Raw genomic sequence first — 22,024 nt, forward strand, 5'->3', positions numbered from 1 at the left:
AATATCACTCCAATCTTTGTTGAACTTGGAAAGAACCTTTTTTGCAGAGCATTACAAGTGACACTGCGTGTCATGTTTTCACCACTATCCCAGATGCTTGGTGATATATATATACATGTCACTATACCTTGCATTGAATGTTTAAAGCTTGAGGTGTTGGCAATTCACCTACTATCAATACTGACCCACTAGAAACTATGGTCTGATGTATTAAGGGTTTTTACCCATTCTCTGTGGGTAAATGTGATGACACATATTAGGAAAGATTTTTATGAAACCAGCCATTTTACCTATCAGTGATAGAATCAAATGCAGCCAAAATATCAAATATGAGTTTGATATTTCCTGATTCTCTTCAGTTTATAAAATAATTAAACTACACCTAAAATATGAAACTAAAACCTGCATCTTTAGACCAAAGGCCACAAAACTGGAAAAAGTAAAAGGAAGAAGAAACAATATTTTAGTGGCATCCCTAAAGAACACAACTCAAGCATGATAATGTTAGCCCATCTTTCTTACTGCTAGCTTGTATAACAAAGTTAAATTGTATTGACCTCTTCAGGAAGAAAAAAATGACTCTTTCACTCTCTTTTTCCTTTCTTTGATTGGCATTTAGTTTGTGGTTGTGCAGGTGTTTTTTCAGTGTTTATATGTTTTCACCGGTGAGGGCTATTTTTCTTTCAGTGGGGTTTTATCAGTTATTATAGGTTTAAACCTAAACCCCACAGCCTAAGTATTATGTAATCTGCAAAGGTAAGGGCACAAATATGAGTGCCTCCCAGCTTGGGGGAGTCATATAAAGCTGAGTGTAGATGTTCTACCATGTCGTTTACATATAATAGGAATAGGGTACCCCTCCCCTAATCCGGATTTCTCCCAACAGCTCACCTCCGGGACCCCAGCGAACCTTTGCAAAATTCTTATGATCTGGTCTAATATTTTTTCTGGGACTCCCTGACTCCGGAACGATTTCCATAAAAGATCTCTGGGAATAGAATCAAAAGCTGCCTTGAAATCTATGAAGGTAACATATAGGTGACCATGTTTTATCTTTGTGTACTTCCAAGCTATGTTGAAGAGTCTAAATATTTGGTCTGTTGTGCTTATTTGCTGTCTAAAGCCAACCTGACAGGGTGAGAGGATGTCTTTCTCTTCCGTCCAAGCAGTTAGCTTGGCCAGAATTTGTTTGGTGTACACGTTTTGGGTATTATCAATCAGGCTAATAGGCCTGTAATTCGCTAGATCGTCCCTACTACCCTTTTTGTGGATAGGGACGATCTCAGCCCCCTTCCATGTGTACTTAGTTACATCTTACAAGTATAACTTCCAATTGGGACAAGATCTAGAAATAAAGTTTAGGCTCTCTGAACTCAGAATTTATTAACGCATCTTTTAGTAAAGATGGTTTTTAAATTGTGTTTAATTGCGCCACTTTTAGAAAGTAAAAAAAACAATTGATGGACAGAATGCTATCAATGTCATACATTCACCCCAGTACAGAGATCTGGGCCTAAATCCATAGTTTTTTTGCTCACCATGTCATTCCAGTTTGGACCCAGCCATATGCAAATCAGTCCTGACCCTGCGCCCAATGGGAACTGCCAGGCCAGGTCCTCCCTGTACTGGAAACAAGCATCCTAAGACCAGTTTTGGGCTTTCAGCCCTCATCAGCCAGGATAGCTTGATTCCAGTGGCATGGAGAGCACGGGACCCATGTCTGGGCATACCCGTCACACTCGGGGTGACAAATGCAAAAAGAACAATTGATGGACAGAATGCAGAACAATGTGATATATTCACCCCAGTAAATGTAAATGTCGGAATTTGTAAAGCGCACAGCTACCTCCACCGGAGGTGTCCCGGCGCTGTCTGTATACCGCTTAGGAACCCTTCCTGGCTTTCCTGGGAAATGTCCACTCCTGGGCACCCCCCAGGTGCAGCCAGGCATTCCAGTGCTTTTGGGGCCATTGTGGAGACTAAGCAAGCTATTGCCCAGAGTTGCAGCATGGGACCCATGATCAGAACAGGCACTGAGGCGAGAATATCCAGTCAGGGGAATTAATGAGCCGGAGACCCGCTGAGGCGGGAATCAAACCCTGGTCCCTGGCCAGAGCTCTGCATCAAGGTCTGCCTGCTCTAACCATTGAGCCACACTTCTCCACCAGAGATCCAAAACAGAGATCTGGGCCTGAATCCATTGTTTTTTTGCTCACCATGCCATTCTAGTTTGGACCCAGCCGGTCCTATTATACAAGGACGATGCGGGCCTCATATCTAGGACCGAAAAAAGCCTACAAGCTCTTTTAAACACTTTCCAGTCCTTCATGAAAGACAGAGATTTAACTGTAAATAACTCTAAATCATATATCATGCAAGTAGGCAAGCCACCAAGACCTAATTTCCAATTTAATGTGGGTGGTGCAATAATTCCCATATCTAGCACATTCTCCTATCTTGGAGTCCTATTTGATAATAAACTAAACTGGGGCCCGCACATGTTAAAAAAGAAAGGGGATGTTGCAAGGGTGAATGCCTCAATTTTTTATTTCGCATCTAAAATGGGGAAAAAGCGTACTGGTGCAATGTTGCAACTATACAATGCTAAATCTCTAGCTATAGCAACATTTGGCAATGAAATTTGGGGGTATATTCGGGGGAGAGCACCTCCAGACCGTGGAGAATAAGTTTTTAAAACGACTACTATGCCTCCCGCAAGGTGCGTCCAACCTAGCCGTTCATGAAGAACTGGGGGTCCAGTATGTCAGTGACATTTTTTCTCTCCGCCCACTGTCTTGCTGGCTAAAATTATGGTTAAACCCTGATATTCTCCTGACGCATATGATTTTAAAATATTGCATGTCCATGGATAACTCATCCGCTATACCCTGGCTGAAATACTTGCAGAAAAGCTTCCTGAGTCTAGGGCGGAATTAGCTATTTGAAACCCCTGATTGTATTACTATGAAGGACATGGAGGCAATCAAAATGGCATTCCTCTTGGAAAGGAGAACATTTGAGGTCCAGAAACCGAGTGTTAGAACATATGTTATGTTAAAAACAACTCCACTCATTGAACCTTATTTAATGGGTTCACTGACCTCTTATGAGAAATTCTTATTAACCAGATTCTGAATGAATCACTTGTATTACTTGCTTGTTAGGCCACGAACAATCACTTTTAATAAAGAAGCAGTTCTCTGCGGCTGCGACTGAACAGTTGCAACTCAATATTTTGTTCTGTTATGTAAACCATTTCTTTTACTCCAATCCTGTCACAGTTGTTCTTCATTGAAATCCTGTTAACAAATCCCAATGCAATATTCACACAACCATTGACCTATCACAATGCGACACCCTGTCATCATCAACCAATCATAGCCCAAATATACATCAACCAACTAATCCCAGTGTGAAACACTGTGAGGTATGGTATGATTTCACTCCTTAGAGCAGCTCACCCTCCTTTAGAATCTTCCTCAAACTTGCACAATTTAAACAAAAATCTTTAAAATGATAAGAACAAACACATAACAATTCTTATTTGTTGTGCTTAAAAAAACAATAGTACTTAAACAATCTGAATATTAATGTTTTTCACCCTCCGACATTTACCACAAAAAGAAATACAAGTGAAAACTCGACCTGTGTGAAATCACTCTAATTGATGCAGCTTCACCCTTTGCGCAATCAGATTCTGCTAACATCAATCACAACAATTCATTAGTGTCCCTATATCAATTGTGTAGGTGATGGTACCTCACACTCTCCACCACAAAAACCTGCAAACAAAAAATGCCATTTGACAATGGCTACAAAAGTTTTTTCTACACTTGTCTCAATATCTGTATTTCTGAAAATATCTTTTTTTCTCGATATCGATCCTGGGATCTTAGGCTATATCCAGCCCGGACTCTTCAACTTCTTTAGAGGAGGACAAACTAAAGGTGAAGCGTTATTTCTTTGAATACTGTGCAGATGAACCAGCTTTTTACATTTCCTTAGACCTTATGAATTGGGAGAGGTCTCTCCTCTTTTGGGTCAGAGCAGAAATGATCATGTGGCTCTTGCAGGAGACTCTAGCCGCCTGTGAGGGGGTTCAATCACACCTTGTTCTTGTAACAGCACACCAGTGCAATCACTGCTAACCTACATGTTTTTTTGACATTTTTATCACTTTGTGTGTAAACATCTTCTTAAACCCCTCCTTAAACCCTGGGGCAGATGCAAAGATGCTCTGTATTGCCTTCAATAGTTGAATACCCCTGGTTTGTGTCTAAGTATTAGCGCCTTTATAAAAGTTGCTGGCAGACTTAGAATATCAATGGACGGGTAGCCTCCAGGAGTGATATATTTTAGTCACTTACTCAATATTGTGTTCTCCTCACCAATTGCAGTGTCTGTGTGTGGTCTCATTTACATGTTTGTAATTGATTGTAGGTACTTATGTTTTTATCCTACTTTGCTCATTTTATGTTTGTTGCTTTAGCGCTCAAAAGCAGCGGTTGCAGTAGGTCTAAGAACTGCCTGTTGCGAGCTGTTAACACAGGTGCTCCATTTGTAAACATACCATTTAAAACTGCATATGCACTTTGTGGTCTTTTATGACTATTTACTTATTTGTATTAATTTCTATGAGTCTTACATGGCAATATGTGACCGAAAAAGATTTTTTGATTTGAAAACTTCTGTACATATGAAAATTAAACATATACACTAATTCAACCGTTCACTCAATAATACACCAGTAAACATGTTTCCAATAAACAACACATCATCCTATTAATACTCACACTTCCAAAACGACAACCACCTTCAAAAATCACACCATGTCAGTTCTTCAAGCTCCAGGCATCGGATTTCAGGATTCTGGTATTTTATTCTAATTTGTGCAATTATTTTATAGCTCCTTGTTCAAGGCATGAACCATATCTCTGCTACCAGAAAACTGTGTGGCTATGGGGCAAAATTGTAATAGTATGGGTCAACCTTTTCTTACCATCAAGTTCAGCGTTATGGCCTGTTACCGCACTGGCGTCAAAGTTCCACTCACTTCCGGTGATGGATTTTCGCCACCGTGTTTTGAACCAGGAGCTATTTCATAATCATAAATTAAATCACAATAACAGTTCTAATGTTCAGTCTATTATGAGAGTTTGAAATAGTGTCAAAAGTTGTATTTCTCATTAAGAGATTAGTATGGACTTTTTAAATTCTTTTTAACCAAATTAGTCAATAAATCGAGTAAAATTACAGAACTTTTATTGGAAAAATGGTTAGAATAAATAATCAAATAATGCATAAAACGCCTTCTATAAAGGACCAAAATCCCTATTCTTAAGAACAGGATCAGAATTTGAAGTCAGTAAAACTCATGAAGAGTTCAAGTTCAAAGGACAAGAGTGAGATAAAGAGAGTATAAAGCTCCAAAATCCAAATTAAAGTGGCAGAACTTCCCATTAAAATCATTTGAACAATCAATGATTAAGTTGCAGTAGCAATCTGTTAAAAGTCAAGCCTCAAAGTAAAGTAAAGAATAAACAGAAGAAGCAGTAGCCACAGTTGTTGGCAAGGTACAAGGAAAGAGTCTCTGGGAGAATGAGCAGGAAAAAACGAGCAGGATAAAGCCAGCAAAAAAATGGAATTGCATCTTACTTTAAATGTGCACTAATCTAAAGGGCAAAAACAATGTTGCAAAATGTGTAGCAGGCTTCTCCTCCTTAGATTCAATCTGTAACAGCACTCGTCTGTGAGTTCAGCTCTTCCTTTCTCACAAAATAACATGCAGTTTGCAAAGTTTGTCACAAAGTTTGTTATCAGCATCTTACATGTGTCTTCTTTATTCCTAAATCTCCATTCACATAGGTATCGCAACAGTTTAACCTTCTAATGTTAATATTTCATCGCAAACAAAATGAACTACGCTAATGAAGAGAAACACCAGCTTGCAAAATACTACTTTAAAATATATAACTATTTTAGTCAAGCATTAAGTGAATTATGGTGAGAATTGGAAGTTTAATCATTACAAATAATATGTTACTTAGTAAAAGAATACATTTATTAAAACCAGAACATTCTGCAGTTATGAGGAATATTTCTAAGCATGTCACTTTAAGGTCAAGTTTCTAAATTGTATTGTGCATATTTCATCAATATCAAATCCACTTCTAACTACAAGAAAAATATGGCCTATACAAATACTATGCCTGCCTAGTGCAGCTTGCACCTGTAAAATGTGTGTCATTTGTTTCTTAAATTGCATATCATTCATTGCACATGTTGCTGTTAATTATTGAACATTGCACCTAATTAATTAACCTTTCCGAATGGATTCTAAAGAAGAGCCTTGAAAAGGCAGATTCACTTTTTATGTGGCTTTCACAAACCCTGGACAGAATTTCGTTTTCGCCTATACCTAGCAGAAAGCACTTGTGAAAGGGTTAGCGCCCTTACAACTCGTTATAGGAGTCCAGCTATTGACAAGGTACACAATAAAGGTAAAAAAGAAATATTCAGACACTTACAGTTACTCATTACGTAACAAAATCAGAAGAGAAATGGGTACCTTAGGAGATACTAAATATTTCCAATGTAGGCAGGGATCAATGCAAAAGAAATATGATTCATTAACAACACTATATGCTGTCAACATTAGTGCCTTCATTATGGCAAAGTATTTGGGAATTGTGGGCCAAATTGCGTAGCACTTCGGCCATGCAAAGAGGAACAGATGCAAGGCAACAACTAAAGGAGATTTATCAAGCCACACAAGGCCTCCTTCTGTGGGTGGCCTGCATGGCTTTATACATTTAGAGTAACACAAGGCAGCCTTGTGTTACTCTCCAGCAGGAAGGCATTCCATGGGTGAAGCGTGGGTGTTCCCACACTTCAACTCTTGGATTTTGGCGCAATCCCAGATTTACCATTAGTAGTAGACCTGGGAATGTGCCTAAATTCTATGCCTTCCCAAGTGAGGCATACCCTTCCGACACTATGCAAGGGTGCCTGCATTTGCACTAGTTAGCACACATTTCTCCAACACTGGGAAAGGACAGGAATGTGCCATATAATGGTAAATATGGCACATTACTGCCCTTTCATACAGCTCAGCATAGGTGGCTTGCTGAATTGCACTACGTGAAAGAATGATAAATCTGCCCCTGCATTCGCACAGTACCATCAACAATAAGACATTATTATGCAAGAAACTAACATTCTGAGTAAAATATTACCACTTTTAGATACCATCTAAGCCAAACTGGAAAACTAAATCATCTCACGAAATGTGTTCCACTCTTATTAGAGCATATTATAGACACTTTAAAGGAGTATAGCTTAGTTGACATATCAACAAGTCATTCAAAAGAGATGAAACTCAAGTGCTCAGATGCTAGAGATACATTGAAAAATGAATTTAAAATGGAGTATAAGTTCAAATGACTGCAAAACCTGTCACTCTTGCATAATATTACCCTAGTACTGTATAATATTATGAATGAGACAATCCAGTGCAAGGGGTGGGGGCATGGAAGCTCCAAGGAGTGCTTTGCCTCCTTGGACCAAAACTTAAGTCTAACTGAGAAAAAAGCCTAACTTTACGATTTTCGGTATTCACAAAGGGCATTTAGGAGTAGCAAAGTTAGGATTCCTAACTTTACTACTCCTAAATATCCTTTGTGAATACCAAAAGTCATAAAGATAGGATATTGTCTCAGATTACTTTTGTGAATCGGGCCCATAACATGTAAGCCCTCCTGTCCCTCTTCTCGGAGTCTTACTAAAGCTTGAAAGAATCTTCTGACTGTACAGCAGTCAAAACAATGTGCATTGCTAGTGTTTGTTTCTGTTTGTCATGTACTGATGATGGGCTTTTCAGTTTTCATTTGCTATCATTACTCTGTAAATGCGAACAACATTTCTGTCTACTTCCCTGGGTGGTGATAGCCTTGCAATGAATTAAAGCTCACTATGGAAGGGAAAGAGATCATGGCACTGAAACCCTGGAAGAAGTATTTGGAAAAAGTTAGGTTCATTCCCACTTACGACAACTTGTGATGCACTTTTACAGATGCAGCTGATCACCTACTAGTCAGCAATACAGCACATACAGAACACATTTTAATACTTTGAATTATCCCAAAGGCACTGGCTTCAGTATGAACATGTGGGTAGACAGGAGTAGATTGAAAGTGCAACTATGACAAACAATGTGTGTTGTCAGTCAGCTCAGGCCTCTGCTGGATATTTTCGCAGCTGTGGGCAGGTGTTGGTGAGTGGGTTTCATCATGGTTGTCAATGTTACTTTCTGACTCTAGGAAGAAAACTGCTGCATCCAAGGACTAAACACCCCACCTGCTCCCCCACCACTACTACTGCACCTCACTCTTCACTCAAAGTTGGGCAGTCTTAGCTTTCATTCATTAGTTCTTCGAGGTTTTCTCAGGTCCAAGCAGCTGCTGGGTACCTTCTGAGAAGCTCATGCCAATGAAGAGGCGGGCACAGCTCCCTTGGGCAGCATGCAGCAGAGGTCTCCATATTAAGGGGCTCATTAGGATTGCGGTTTTCCCGCATCCTCCGGGCCGGCGGAAGCCACCGCCGGCCCGGAGGATGCGGGAAAACCGCTGGGGAGGCACAAAAGACCCACCGCCAAATTAGGATGGCGGTGGGTCTCAAAATCGGTCCGCAGCATTTCCGCCGCGGTCGCCTTCCCACATGGGGGGTACCTATGGTACCCCCCTGCATTTGCGTGCACGAAGCAGCAGGCACAGCACGGTGCCTGCCGCTTTGTGCATGCAAATGCTAAGCATGCATATTTAACCTTGCTTCAAGCAGCACCCGCCGCAATGTTAAATATTGAGGATGTGACCGCCAGGCTGGCTGTCACATCCTAATTGCACTGGAGGGACCGCCGCTGCCCCTGCGGACGGTCCCTCCTCCTCTAGGGTGGCGGACGGACGCAGGACCGTCCGCCATCCTAATGAGCCCCTAAGCATGATTAGCTACATTTCGCATGCCTACTCACTGTCCATTTAAAAACTGCATACTGCTACCTCATGATAAGTGAAGCATCTTCCTGAGTTACTTCAACTGTCTTCAAGTCTCAGTCCACATTTGCCAATGAAAAAGACTTTCAGCTCAGGTTTGTTTTTTGTGGTTTCCAGGTTCTTCAACTGAAAAAAACACACTATGCCACACTTCAGTTTCTCTTTTCTCCTTCCACCCAGAAGCCTCTGGGACAGGACTTCAGGGTGGTGGAAGGGAAGTACAGGCCTTATTTGCTTGAGAAGAAGCCCCAGAAATCCAGCTCCACAAGACCTGAAGTTTACAGCTGGGGAGATTCCATCTTCATCCTAAAGTTAAACAACACAAGCAGCCTCTGATTAATAGTGAAAATCTCACTAATAATCTTTCATAAAACTTGTTAAAAACTCTGGCTGCAGAGACTGTCTCAGGATTCTGTAGTAGTCAACTTCTAAAGAATAATGTATAATCTGTCCTCATCACACTCCACTTACTGGTTATTTTCTTTTCAGTAGATTTTCCAAAGCATGGAAGGAGCCTAAACCAAACCTGGACAACAATAGGTTTCCAAGGACATACTCAATGAAATGTGACTTAAGTTAAAAGAAAATTGGAGCACATCTAAAACAGAAATGCAAAAAGGCTCAGGAGACAGCCTTTTGCACAATAATAGTCAAACTTTTTCCTCCAAGCTTCCAAGTTATTATTCACTCAAGATGGTCATGTTAAATTATAACAGAGTCTATTCAACCCAGAAGCCTTGTTGTGTTTTGGAAGGTGGTGATGCAGGTAGAGATTATTAGACATGGCTGAAGTCTGTGGTGGCGGCTGGAGCCTGGAACAGGACCGGTGAGGTGTCAAATAAACTGCTATGACTTATCAAAATTGAAAACCCCTGTATTATTACCACAACTTCACAATTTTTGCAACAAGTATCATTGTGATGTGGACAGCACCTCAAAACATTGAACAGAGCCTTGTAACTCTGAAAGAGTGGAGAACACACAGTTCTGGCCAACTGAGCTTGGCTCCCCGCCCGCCCCGGCTAAGTCAGCAAAGAGCCTCGGGGTCATAATTGACTCGGAGCTCTCTCTTAAGCCTCAGATTGGTGCGGTTGTGTCCTCATGTATGTTCCAGCTCAGAAAGATCAGGAAAGTTTCCCATCTCCTGACACCAGAGGCCCTGATACAAGTCCTGATCGCCCTGGTGCTCTCCCGCCTGGATTTCTCGAACTCCCTGTACTACGGCCTTCCTAAACTTCTCCTTAATAGGCTCCAGATTGTATTGAACCAAGCCGCAAGGCTGGCCTACAAAACCCCGAAGTGGCAATCCGCGAGATCACTGCTTCACAGACTCCACTGGCTGCCGGTGGAGCAGAGGACTGCATTTAAGATTGGCTGCTTGACCTTCAAAGCTGTGTTTGGGACCTCCCCCGCCTTTCTTAAATCACTGGTCATTCCTTACCGTCCGGCACATAATCTTCGTTCCTCCCATCGCCTTCTGCCAGCTGTCCCTGCTACCAAATTTTTAAAAAACGGCGGTCGTAGATTTGCCTACCTCGCCCCCGCCTTCTGGAACCAGTTACCTCTCCCTCTTAAATCTGCCAATTCCCTCCTGGCTTTCAGAAAACTCCTGAAAACTCACCTCTTCACACAGACTGGCTAGACCCCCGTCTCTCCATCTCACTGGCACTCAGCCAGCGCCAGGAAACCTCTCGGTGTCAGTGCGCTATACAAGAATCCCCTAAGATAAGATAAGATAAGAAGGTCAGTTCTGGTACATTTGACATGGAGGTGGTGAAGGTGTTGCTTCATTGCCAGGACGACGAGGAATGTTGACTGCAGGAAAAGTGGTAGAAATAAAAAGAGAATTTGGGCGGCACTTGTTACAGAATTGAAGAGGGGTCAGGAACATAAGGCCAAAGTCTGCAGTGGGACGTGAAACACAAGGCTGTGAAAATAGCCCTATTTCAAGATTGTGAAATAGTCCAACAGCACTTGAAATGCTAGGCTGTAAAAGGTAAAGAAATTCCCAAATGCATAGTGAAAATGATTCACAGCAGGAGAGCACGGCAGCCATATTTTTAGACTGGGAAATAATCCATGTGCACAATTTCCGATAAAAAAAGACACATGCAATCTATGCGTGGCAGGCATTTTAATACATTGGAAAACTTTCTTTGTGAAACAGTGAAGGAAATAAAAGAGCGTTTTTTTCCTAGGAATCTACGTGGCAAATCAGAATGGTGAGAAGTTACACAACAATATGAGATCAACGCAGACTGACTGATTATTTCAGTGCTGAAGTTGAAATCAATAATAGTGATGTGCACACCTTTTTAAAGAATATCAACTCTATTTCTGTGTGATACACTAGTAGCGCATCTCTGTTTTATCCAAATCTATGTGGTCAAGTTGTTTCGGATTTACTTACGGTGAATTGTACACCTTATTGACGTTGTTTAACGCACATTTCTGTAATGAGTAACACATATATTTATATTGTATAATTCTAAGGAGTCAAATCGAGACTAATTCATTCTAAACTGACAGCATATGTGCATATCTATGATAAGCACTACTTTAAGAGTTATGCTGGAGTACACCACTGATGTACTTTCCTGCTGACTATACTTCAAAGTACTATCTGGAGAAGCAGGCAAGACTGAATACATCTTTATGATAGAATTTAGCTCATCATTCAGGCATGTTGTGGTAAATACTTACTTTTTTTCCCTGTTTGATGAGATATACTTGAGCTATAAGATATTGGAAATGTATCTTATGAAGATGTTAAAGTTGATAGGAGGGCAATGCAGATGTCACTCCTCATGTGTTCTTTTTGCCATCTCCTACGACAAGATTAGGAAAGTGGAAGAATGTGTTTATGAACTATGCACAAGTTTGTGGCACTAAAGTAAGTGTCAAAAGAAAATGCTCACTTTTGCTTCATTGTGTGGGTGTGCAAGGGCAGGAGGTCCTTGAACACCTAGCAGACCCTTCCCAAGATTAAATTACAAATTTCAATGAATGTGAGGGGTGTATACATAAATTAGATTTCCATTATTTACCTAAAACCAGTACAATGCTAGAGCGTTATCACTTTGGTTTAAGGCACATGGTTGTGATGAATCTTTGGAAGAGTATTTACGAGATTGAGGAACTTAGCTGCCACATTTAAGTTTGGAGGGAACAGTGGATGAGAGAATTTGAAACACATTTCTTTTAAAGTGCAACAACGATAAAACAAGGGAAAAGTTATGGATGAAGGATGAACCTCCTTTAGATTAAATGTTTGTTGTATCAAAAAGTGTTGAGCATATGAATTAATGTTTGGAGGAGATTAAAAAAGGAAAAGATGGTCCAAATAAACAGGATGTGGGTGTGACACAGATAGTGAATGAATCAAAAAAGGTGTGAGTATTATAGGGAAAAAGGGTTTTGCAGGATTGTTTTTGATGTGGTAATCATGGCTGCAAATGAATGCAAAAAATGTTCTGTCACTCAGGTAACATGGTTGTTGTAAGAACCACTATTTCCTAACTTGTTGTAGGTGTAAAAGACAGATTATAAAGTGTGATGTAAAAGAGATAGATCATGAAATTATTTTCCTCTTTGAATGTGAAAAAAGGGCATCCAATATTCTGTGGAAGGATCAGTGACAACGATATTGTGATGGTATTTGATTTGTTCATATTTAATGATAATTTCAAATGGGGCTTATTTTGAACATTTCAAAAATATGGTGCAACTTAAGACTATGGATGTGAAGCTGGGTGGGTATGGTGGGCTACCCATAAAAATGTTGGGTTTCTCTCAAGCTTTTATAGAATTAAAACACTAAGGGCCAGATGCAGGTCACCAAATACCGGTCGGTAACGGCCGATTTCGGCCGTTACCGACCGGTATTTGGTGATTGAGATGTAGGGGGCCTATATTTTACAGAATCGGTAAATTTACCGATTCGGTAAATTTACCGATTCAGTAAAATACCGATTCGGTAAATTTACAGAATCTGTAAATCTATATGTAGGTGGCACTTGAAACAGTGCCACAGGCCCCTAAGAATTCGTTATTTACCATGTAATACTATTGCATGGTAAATAACGAATTCCTGTGTACATGCACATCTGTGCATGTACACCTGTGCCATGTGGCACACATACATGCCCTGAGGGCATGTATGTGTGCCACATGGCACACAAGCCTGAATCAGGGGTGCAACAGGGTGTCAAAGTGACACCCTGTCCCCCTTGTCAATTCGGTAATATTACCGAATCGTTATTTACCGATTCGGGAATTGCCATAGGTTCCTATGGGCCTCAAGGCCCGTAGGAATCAATGGCAATTACCGAATCAGTAAATACTGATTCGGTAATTACCGAATATTCCCGATTCGGTAATTGATTCGGTAAAAATACCTACATCCCGATTGCCAGTTCTTAAATACCGAATCGGTATGATTCTGTATTTAAGAATCGGTAATCTGGGATTACCTACGTCTGGCCCTAAGGGCCTGATTATGATGGCGGGGAGACAGCAACCAACAGGCTATCGGTGGCGGTCTCCCCGCCATCAGAGACATGTTTCCTGCTTGTCATATTACGATTATTTACAACAAGGGGTGGTGAGGGACAGAGTCTCTGAATTAAGCAGAATACTCTCACCCAGTCAAGAGATCAGGGCTAGATCCAACACCGTTTTTTAGCTCATTGCACCATCCCAGTTTCAGAACCTGGCTGTATGCAAATTAGTCTGGTCCTGTCCCAGTGCATGATGGGAACAGGGCAAACCAAACTACAAAAGCCAATTCTTACACTGGGAAGGAAACAAGCTTCCGGGGACCGGTTTCTGGCATTACAGCCGTCTTCGGCCCGGCTTACTTGAATCCTGATGGTGCAATGAGCAAGGGACTCATGTCTGAGTATACCCTTCCACGCTTAGGGTGGACACAATTATTTACAACAAGGGGTGGTGAGGGACAGAGTCTCTGAATTAAGCAGAATACTCTCACCCAGTCAAGAGATCAGGGCTAGATCCAACACCGTTTTTTAGCTCATTGCACCATCCCAGTTTCAGAACCTGGCTGTATGCAAATTAGTCTGGTCCTGTCCCAGTGCATGATGGGAACAGGGCAAACCAAACTACAAAAGCCAATTCTTACACTGGGAAGGAAACAAGCTTCCGGGGACCGGTTTCTGGCATTACAGCCGTCTTCGGCCCGGCTTGCTTGAATCCTGATGGTGCAATGAGCAAGGGACTCATGTCTGAGTATACCCTTCCACGCTTAGGGTGGACACAATTATTTACAACAAGGGGTGGTGCGGGACAGAGTCTCTGAATTAAGCAGAATACTCTCACCCAGTCAAGAGATCAGGGCTAGATCCAACACCGTTTTTTAGCTCATTGCACCATCCCAGTTTCAGAACCTGGCTGTATGCAAATTAGTCTGGTCCTGTCCCAGTGCATGATGGGAACAGGGCAAACCAAACTACAAAAGCCAATTCTTACACTGGGAAGGAAACAAGCTTCCGGGGACCGGTTTCTGGCATTACAGCCGTCTTCGGCCCGGCTTGCTTGAATCCTGATGGTGCAATGAGCAAGGGACTCATGTCTGAGTATACCCTTCCACGCTTAGGGTGGACACAATTATTTACAACAAGGGGTGGTGAGGGACAGAGTCTCTGAATTAAGCAGAATACTCTCACCCAGTCAAGAGATCAGGGCTAGATCCAACACCGTTTTTTAGCTCATTGCACCATCCCAGTTTCAGAACCTGGCTGTATGCAAATTAGTCTGGTCCTGTCCCAGTGCATGATGGGAACAGGGCAAACCAAACTACAAAAGCCAATTCTTACACTGGGAAGGAAACAAGCTTCCGGGGACCGGTTTCTGGCATTACAGCCGTCTTCGGCCCGGCTTGCTTGAATCCTGATGGTGCAATGAGCAAGGGACTCATGTCTGAGTATACCCTTCCACGCTTAGGGTGGACACCCTAAGCGTGGAAGGGTATACTCAGATGTGAGTCCCTTGCTCATTGCACCATCAGGATTCAAGCAAGCCGGGCCGAAGACGCCTGAAATGGCAGAAACCGGTCCCCGGAAGCTTGTTTCCTTCCCAGTGTAAGAATTGGCTTTTGTAGTCTGGTCTGCCCTGTTCCCATGATGCACTGGGCCAGGGACAGACTAATTTGCATACAGCCAGGTTCTGAAACTGGGATGGTGCAATGAGCTAAAAAACGGTGTTGGATCTAGCCCTGATCTCTTGACTGGGTGAGAGTACTCTGCTTAATTCAGAGACTCTGTCCATCACCACCTCTTGTTGTAAATTATTTTGTCCACAGTAAGCGTGGAAGGGTATACTCAGATGTGAGTCCCTTGCTCATTGCACCATCAGGATTCAAGCAAGCCGGGCCGAAGACGCCTGAAATGGCAGAAACCGGTCCCTGGAAGCTTGTTTCCTTCCCAGTGTAAGAATTGGCTTTTGTAGTCTGGTCTGCCCTGTTCCCATGATGCACTGGGCCAGGGACAGACTAATTTGCATACAGCCAGGTTCTGAAACTGGGATGGTGCAATGAGCTAAAAAACGGTGTTGGATCTAGCCCTGATCTCTTGACTGGGTGAGAGTACTCTGCTTAATTCAGAGACTCTGTCCATCACCACCTCTTGTTGTAAATTAATTTGTCCACCCTAAGCGTGGAAGGGTATACTCAGATGTGAGTCCCTTGCTCATTGCACCATCAGGATTCAAGCAAGCCGGGCCGAAGACGCCTGAAATGGCAGAAACCGGTCCCCGGAAGCTTGTTTCCTTCCCATTGTAAGAATTGGCTTTTGTAGTCTGGTCTGCCCTGTTCCCATGATGCACTGGGCCAGGGACAGACTAATTTGCATACAGCCAGGTTCTGAAACTGGGATGGTGCAATGAGCTAAAAAACGGTGTTGGATCTAGCCCTGATCTCTTGACTGGGTGAGAGTACTCTGCTTAATTCAGAGACTCTGTCCATCACCACCTCTTGTTGTAAATTATTTTGTCCACCCTAAGCGTGGAAGGGTATACTCAGATGTGAGTCCCTTGCTCATTGCACCATCAGGATTCAAGCAAGCCGGGCCGAAGACGCCTGAAATGGCAGAAACCGGTCCCCGGAAGCTTGTTTCCTTCCCAGTGTAAGAATTGGCTTTTGTAGTCTGGTCTGCCCTGTTCCCATGATGCACTGGGCCAGGGACAGACTAATTTGCATACAGCCAGGTTCTGAAACTGGGATGGTGCAATGAGCTAAAAAACGGTGTTGGATCTAGCCCTGATCTCTTGACTGGGTGAGAGTACTCTGCTTAATTCAGAGACTCTGTCCATCACCACCTCTTGTTGTAAATTATTTTGTCCACCCTAAGCGTGGAAGGGTATACTCAGATGTGAGTCCCTTGCTCATTGCACCATCAGGATTCAAGCAAGCCGGGCCGAAGACGCCTGAAATGGCAGAAACCGGTCCCCGGAAGCTTGTTTCCTTCCCAGTGTAAGAATTGGCTTTTGTAGTCTGGTCTGCCCTGTTCCCATGATGCACTGGGCCAGGGACAGACTAATTTGCATACAGCCAGGTTCTGAAACTGGGATGGTGCAATGAGCTAAAAAACGGTGTTGGATCTAGCCCTGATCTCTTGACTGGGTGAGAGTACTCTGCTTAATTCAGAGACTCTGTCCATCACCACCTCTTGTTGTAAATTGTCATATTACGATGGCGGGTGAGGTGATGGCAGTTGGAAAGTCCAACCGCCATGCATCCAATAGGCTCCTTGAGCCCGCCGGTGTGATGGCGGGGCTTGTAGTTCCTACTACGTTGACGGTGCCTGCCAGGCACCACCGTAGGGATAACAATGTCCTTTTCAATGGCCTTTTCATGGTGGTTAACCCATCATGAAAAGGCTGGTGGTAAGGGACTTTGGGGGCCTGTAGCGGGCCCCCCTTACCCGTGGCCCTTGACTTTGGTTGTTGGGGGGCACCTATGGTGCCCCCTAACATATACCTGTACCATGTGGCAGGCACCGCATGATGCCTGCCACGTAGTGCAGGGATATGTGTGGGGTGATTGTTTTGTACTGCGGCGGGTGTTGCAGAGTCCAGCACCTGCCGCAATACAAAACATGGGCAATCCTAATTTACCCTTTGGGACCGCTGCCTTGTAGGCGGGCGGTCCCAAAAACAAAACAATCGTAATCGGACCCTAATATATTATTGGTAAAGTGTATGTGTCTGTGTAGGTTTACAATTAGATTGGTTGGCTTTGTCAAATATTATTGGGTGTAACATTTACCCTAAATGCGTCTCCATACATTAATATTTATTTATTTTTGTGATATTATATATTGGCCCAGAGGTATCAAAGCACTTTACAATAGAGTTAAAGCAGCTCGGTAGCAAGTGTATAATAAAAAGAATTACTGTCGGGCGGAGGCTCAAATTGGGGGAGTTTCACATTTTTTAGGCATTTTTGGAGAATGATCAGGACAAGTAACATTCCCTCTTGAAGTTAGGGTGGTTCAATTAGAAGGAACCAAGTGCCTCTTAAATCCCAATTTCCACTTTCAAGTCAATGAAGTAGGAGATTTAAGGGTCAAGTTTGAGGAGGATTTTGCTATAATTTTCAGAAAAGAGTTAGATTACTAGTCGGTAGAAACATAAGATTAAAGTACAAAATAGTGCTGTGCCTGTGGTGGCAAAAGTGAGATGAATATCTTTAAAAGGATGCAGTGAAGAAGAAACTTTGATATTTATGTGCAACAGGGGTGATTTAATGGGTTGAGGTAACAGGGTGGTTAGTCCCTATACTGGTGGTTAAGAAGCCCAATGGGGATTTCCTTTTGTGTGTTGATTTTAGAGCATTAAATTTTGAGGTTGTAGTGGACAGATACCATTTACCCAATATTGACGAAATAGTAACAACACTATCTGGAGCATGATATTTTTGCCACTTTAAATCCGCCAAATTGGGTTGGATGAAAGTTGTCAGGACTTAACAGCTTTTATTACCACTATTGGTGCTTTAGGTTTAATAAAATGCCTTTTGGCTTGGTTTCAGCATCATCTGCTTTCCAGACGATAATGTGCAAATTCTTAAAGAGATTTCCTGGTGCAAATGCTATCAGGAGAATATTTTCATTTACTGTGGAACTAGTGAACAACAACATGATGGATGTATGAAATCAGTACTAAAAAATGTTGGATGCTCGTGTAACTTGAAAACATGAGAAACAACAATGTTTGTGTGTTTAAAGTAAATGATCTTGGCTATTTCATTTACAGTGCAGGTGTTTGCCCAAAGAAGTATATGGTGGAAGCATGTTTACACATGAAAGAACCATGCTACAAAGAACAAAGAAGAATTGAATTATGTTTTGGACATGGTTGAATATTTCAGCAAATTTATAAAAACTATGCAGATACGTTTTAAAATGTAAGAATGTTACTGAGATAGACTGTTGATTTTAAATGGGGTGACAGATGTCAAAAGGAATTTGACAGCCTGAAGAATGATCTGGTAAAGGCACTGTGTCGAAAAGCTTTTGTCCATGGAGCTTAAACATGTATTGTGAACGATGCAAGTGCAAAAGGAGTGGGATCAGTCTTGTTGCAGAGAAGAAGTAGATCACAACAATTGATTGCTTATGCTTGTAGATATTTGAGAGGCTTTGAGTATAATTACTCAGTAATCAAAAGAGAAGCATTAGCAAATGTATGTACTGTTACAGAGTTCAAGAATATATTTGGGGATCAACTTTTACTGTGTATACAGATCACAAACGTTTAAAGGTTGTTTCTATAAAAAAAGGCTTAGATGCCATTTCAGCCAAGATCAGAGGATGGGTTATAACTTTACAGTAATATAATTTTAAGGTAGTATATTTACCAGATGTACACATTTTTCTGCTGCTTGTCCAGGTTGGTCAGTGAGGTGAAGGAGTCTGAGGATGGGGCATTTTTTCTAGAAGATGTTAAGGTATATGAGGTTATATTTGGGGCCATTGGCAAGGGTGAATGGAGAGCAGAACTGTGCAAGGATCCTTTTTTATTCAAAGTTGCAGAGTCCATAATGTCAAGTAATTCAGGTGAAGCATGGGAGATGATTCAGGATAAGTTGTCAGTAAATAATGACAATTTGTTTAGAGGCACAAGATTAATTGTCCCTCACAGGATCCCTGAGAAAGTGCTGAAACTCACACATGAAAGTTATATGGGCATTGTGAAGTCTAAGAAAAGGATTAGATATGATTTATGGTGCCCAGATGTTTACATGGATGATGAATGAATGGTAAGAGAGTTTTCTAAGGTAACAGTAGTGGCAACATTTTAAAAGTTAGAAAGATACCCATGGATTTTCACATTTATTGAACAATCCATGTGAAAAACTTGGAATTGATATTACAAGACCCCGAAGTGGTGCACATGCCATACCTTTCTCAAGTGTGCTCATAGATTTGTAAAGCAAATGGGTGGAGGAGTCTTATTTGAGAGCTATGTAATCTGCAAATATTATTACATTTATGGAAGAAGTTAATAAAAGAGAGAGTTACCACACAAGCATTTTATGGGATACTGGTCCCCAACTTTATTCAGGGGAATTGGAATCTCATCTAAAGATGTATGGAACTATATTTAAGAAATGTGGAATTGATCATTCAGAAACTAATAGAGTAGTTGAAGGAATGAACAAAATATTAAAGAAAAGCATATAATTGGCTAGAGATAATAATTTGGATTGTACAAACATTTGCAACACCGCATTTTAGAGTTCAGGACATGTGCTCATTCGTCAACTTGAAGGACCTCAGTTGAGTTATTCAAAGTATGCAGGTACAAAGTTGAGTCCAGGGTGGATGGACTAAATCATGAGGATCAACGTGAAAGGTATGAGCAAGCGGAGAATGAAAGAGGAGGAATAACAAAACAGCATAAAAGAATATTTTGATATGAGAAAGAAGACAAGGGAGATGGTGATTAGAATGGGTGAAAATGAGAGGTCCAATTGGATGGGAAAAGTGGTCAAAGTGCTCCTGTGTGTTGAAAGTTGTCTATGCCAAGGTGTTTGCAAATGTAGTGAAAACACATTATTATTATTTATTAACTGTTCAATTAAGTAAAATCATTACAGTAAAAAAGCATAAAACTGGTGAATGAAAAATTGATCCCATTAAAACTATGAAGGCTGCCGGTTATAAAGTTTTTTGTTCAAGTATTATATCTCCTCTCCGCTGCACCCACTCGGGCTGTGAGCACCGGGTCCTTATCATAAGTCCTTGCGCAGAGTTTCTTAGATAGCTGCATCGGCCTTAGTGGTTTTCTGCTATGGCAGTCTGGGGATCGTTCTCCTTGTCCCTTCCATCTAGAGCCACTGATGTGGTGTGGTCTCTGTAAGACGGGTGCATTTGATCAGTGCTCTTCCCTCGTGGCCCTGGTTTGTTTGTGTTCGTTTGCTGCCTTTAAAGCCATTCTAATCAGATGAATGAAGTTCCCAAGACTTGCCAAGGTCATTGTGGTTGTTCTAGAAAAGCACAAGCCTGATGCTTCGCAACATATCTTGATTCCCTTGGTGATGCAGACTGGGCAGAGAAGTCGACGACGTTCATTCGTGAGGGAGGGGCAGCAGCATAAAAGGTGAAGCCAGGATTCTCTCATGTAGGGGCACAGTCTGCAGCTTGTAATTTCCCCCTTGCGAGCCCATGCGGGGTTAAATTCAGTAATTCCTAGAGTACACAGTCTCATGGAGAGGATTTTGGTTCTGGCTTGTGGTGTCAGGGCCTCAGGCAGGTAGGGTTGTGCCTTGCCTACTGTGTAGGAGCTGTTCAGCGGGTCTAGGTGGGGGCTATAACGAAGGGATTTAAGATCCAGAACGAATGAGGTTTTGCGGACATGTCAGTTTATGGCTTTTTTCCATGCATTTAGTGGGATTTCTGGCAGTGGTATGCTCTTTTCCTCGATCTTTTGCCAAGACTGGTGTGCTATGTGATCTTGGCCCCTCAAGGATGGCTCTCAATTGGTGTCTTAAGGAGTTAGTTGGAGCCCTTATAATCCTTAAGTATAGTTTTATGATCTCCCCGTGGCACATCAAGTCTGGCCTTACCAGGCCTAGCTCCAATCTTAGTCTTGACTTCCTTGCCGACCTTGGGATAGAAAAGACTGATTTACATGCTTTGGCTTGGATTGCGATGAGAAGGGCATCCTACGACCCCGGAAAAGCCTGGTGGCCATAGCTAATGGCTGGCAGCAATTTTGCTTTTAAAGCAGTAAATATTGGTCCGGCCGTGGGGCTTATCAGGTGTAAGCTCAGTTGCTTTAACAGGAATATCACCTTATTGGCCTTGGACGAATTCTGTTTCAGGTGGACATTTGCTTTGGCCCGTTCCGTAAACCAAACCCCTAGGTAGTTATACTCTGCCACTGTACTGATTTGCAGATCTCCCATTAGCCACTGCGCTTTGTTTTTCAAGTGGTAGCTCCCAAAAATGACGACCTTAGTTTTCCCTTGGTTTACTATAAGGTTGTTGTCTTTGTTGAATTGATTCAACACATTTAGGGCTCTCTGTAGGCCCACCCTCGTGTGGTCCATTATGGCTGTGTCATCAGCATATTGTAGCACCGGCAGCCTTATGCTGCCTAATCTCGGTGCTACTAGGCTGGCGACTTTCAGGGCGTCCCCCATATCTGCCGTATACAGGTTAAAGAGGATGGGCGCCAGCACGCATCCTTGTTTCAGCCTGTTGTTCGTTGTTATTTTGGGAGACACTGTGCCGGTGCTAGTTTTGACCCACACCCAGGTGCATTCGTAAAGTGATCTAATTGCCTTCAATAGGTTTGGCGAAACGCCCCAGTTTTCTAATTTCCGCCATAGCCTATTTCGTACCACTTTATCGAAGGCTGTGCTGTAATCAATGAAGCAGCAAAAGAGGGGAGGGTTTTTCCTTTTTATTGCTTCAGTTGCTAGGTGCGCTAACGCCAGAATATTGTCCATTGTC

Source organism: Lissotriton helveticus, chromosome 2_1 (genome assembly GCF_964261635.1).
Source record: "Lissotriton helveticus chromosome 2_1, aLisHel1.1, whole genome shotgun sequence".
Taxonomy (NCBI): Eukaryota; Metazoa; Chordata; class Amphibia; order Caudata; family Salamandridae; genus Lissotriton; species Lissotriton helveticus.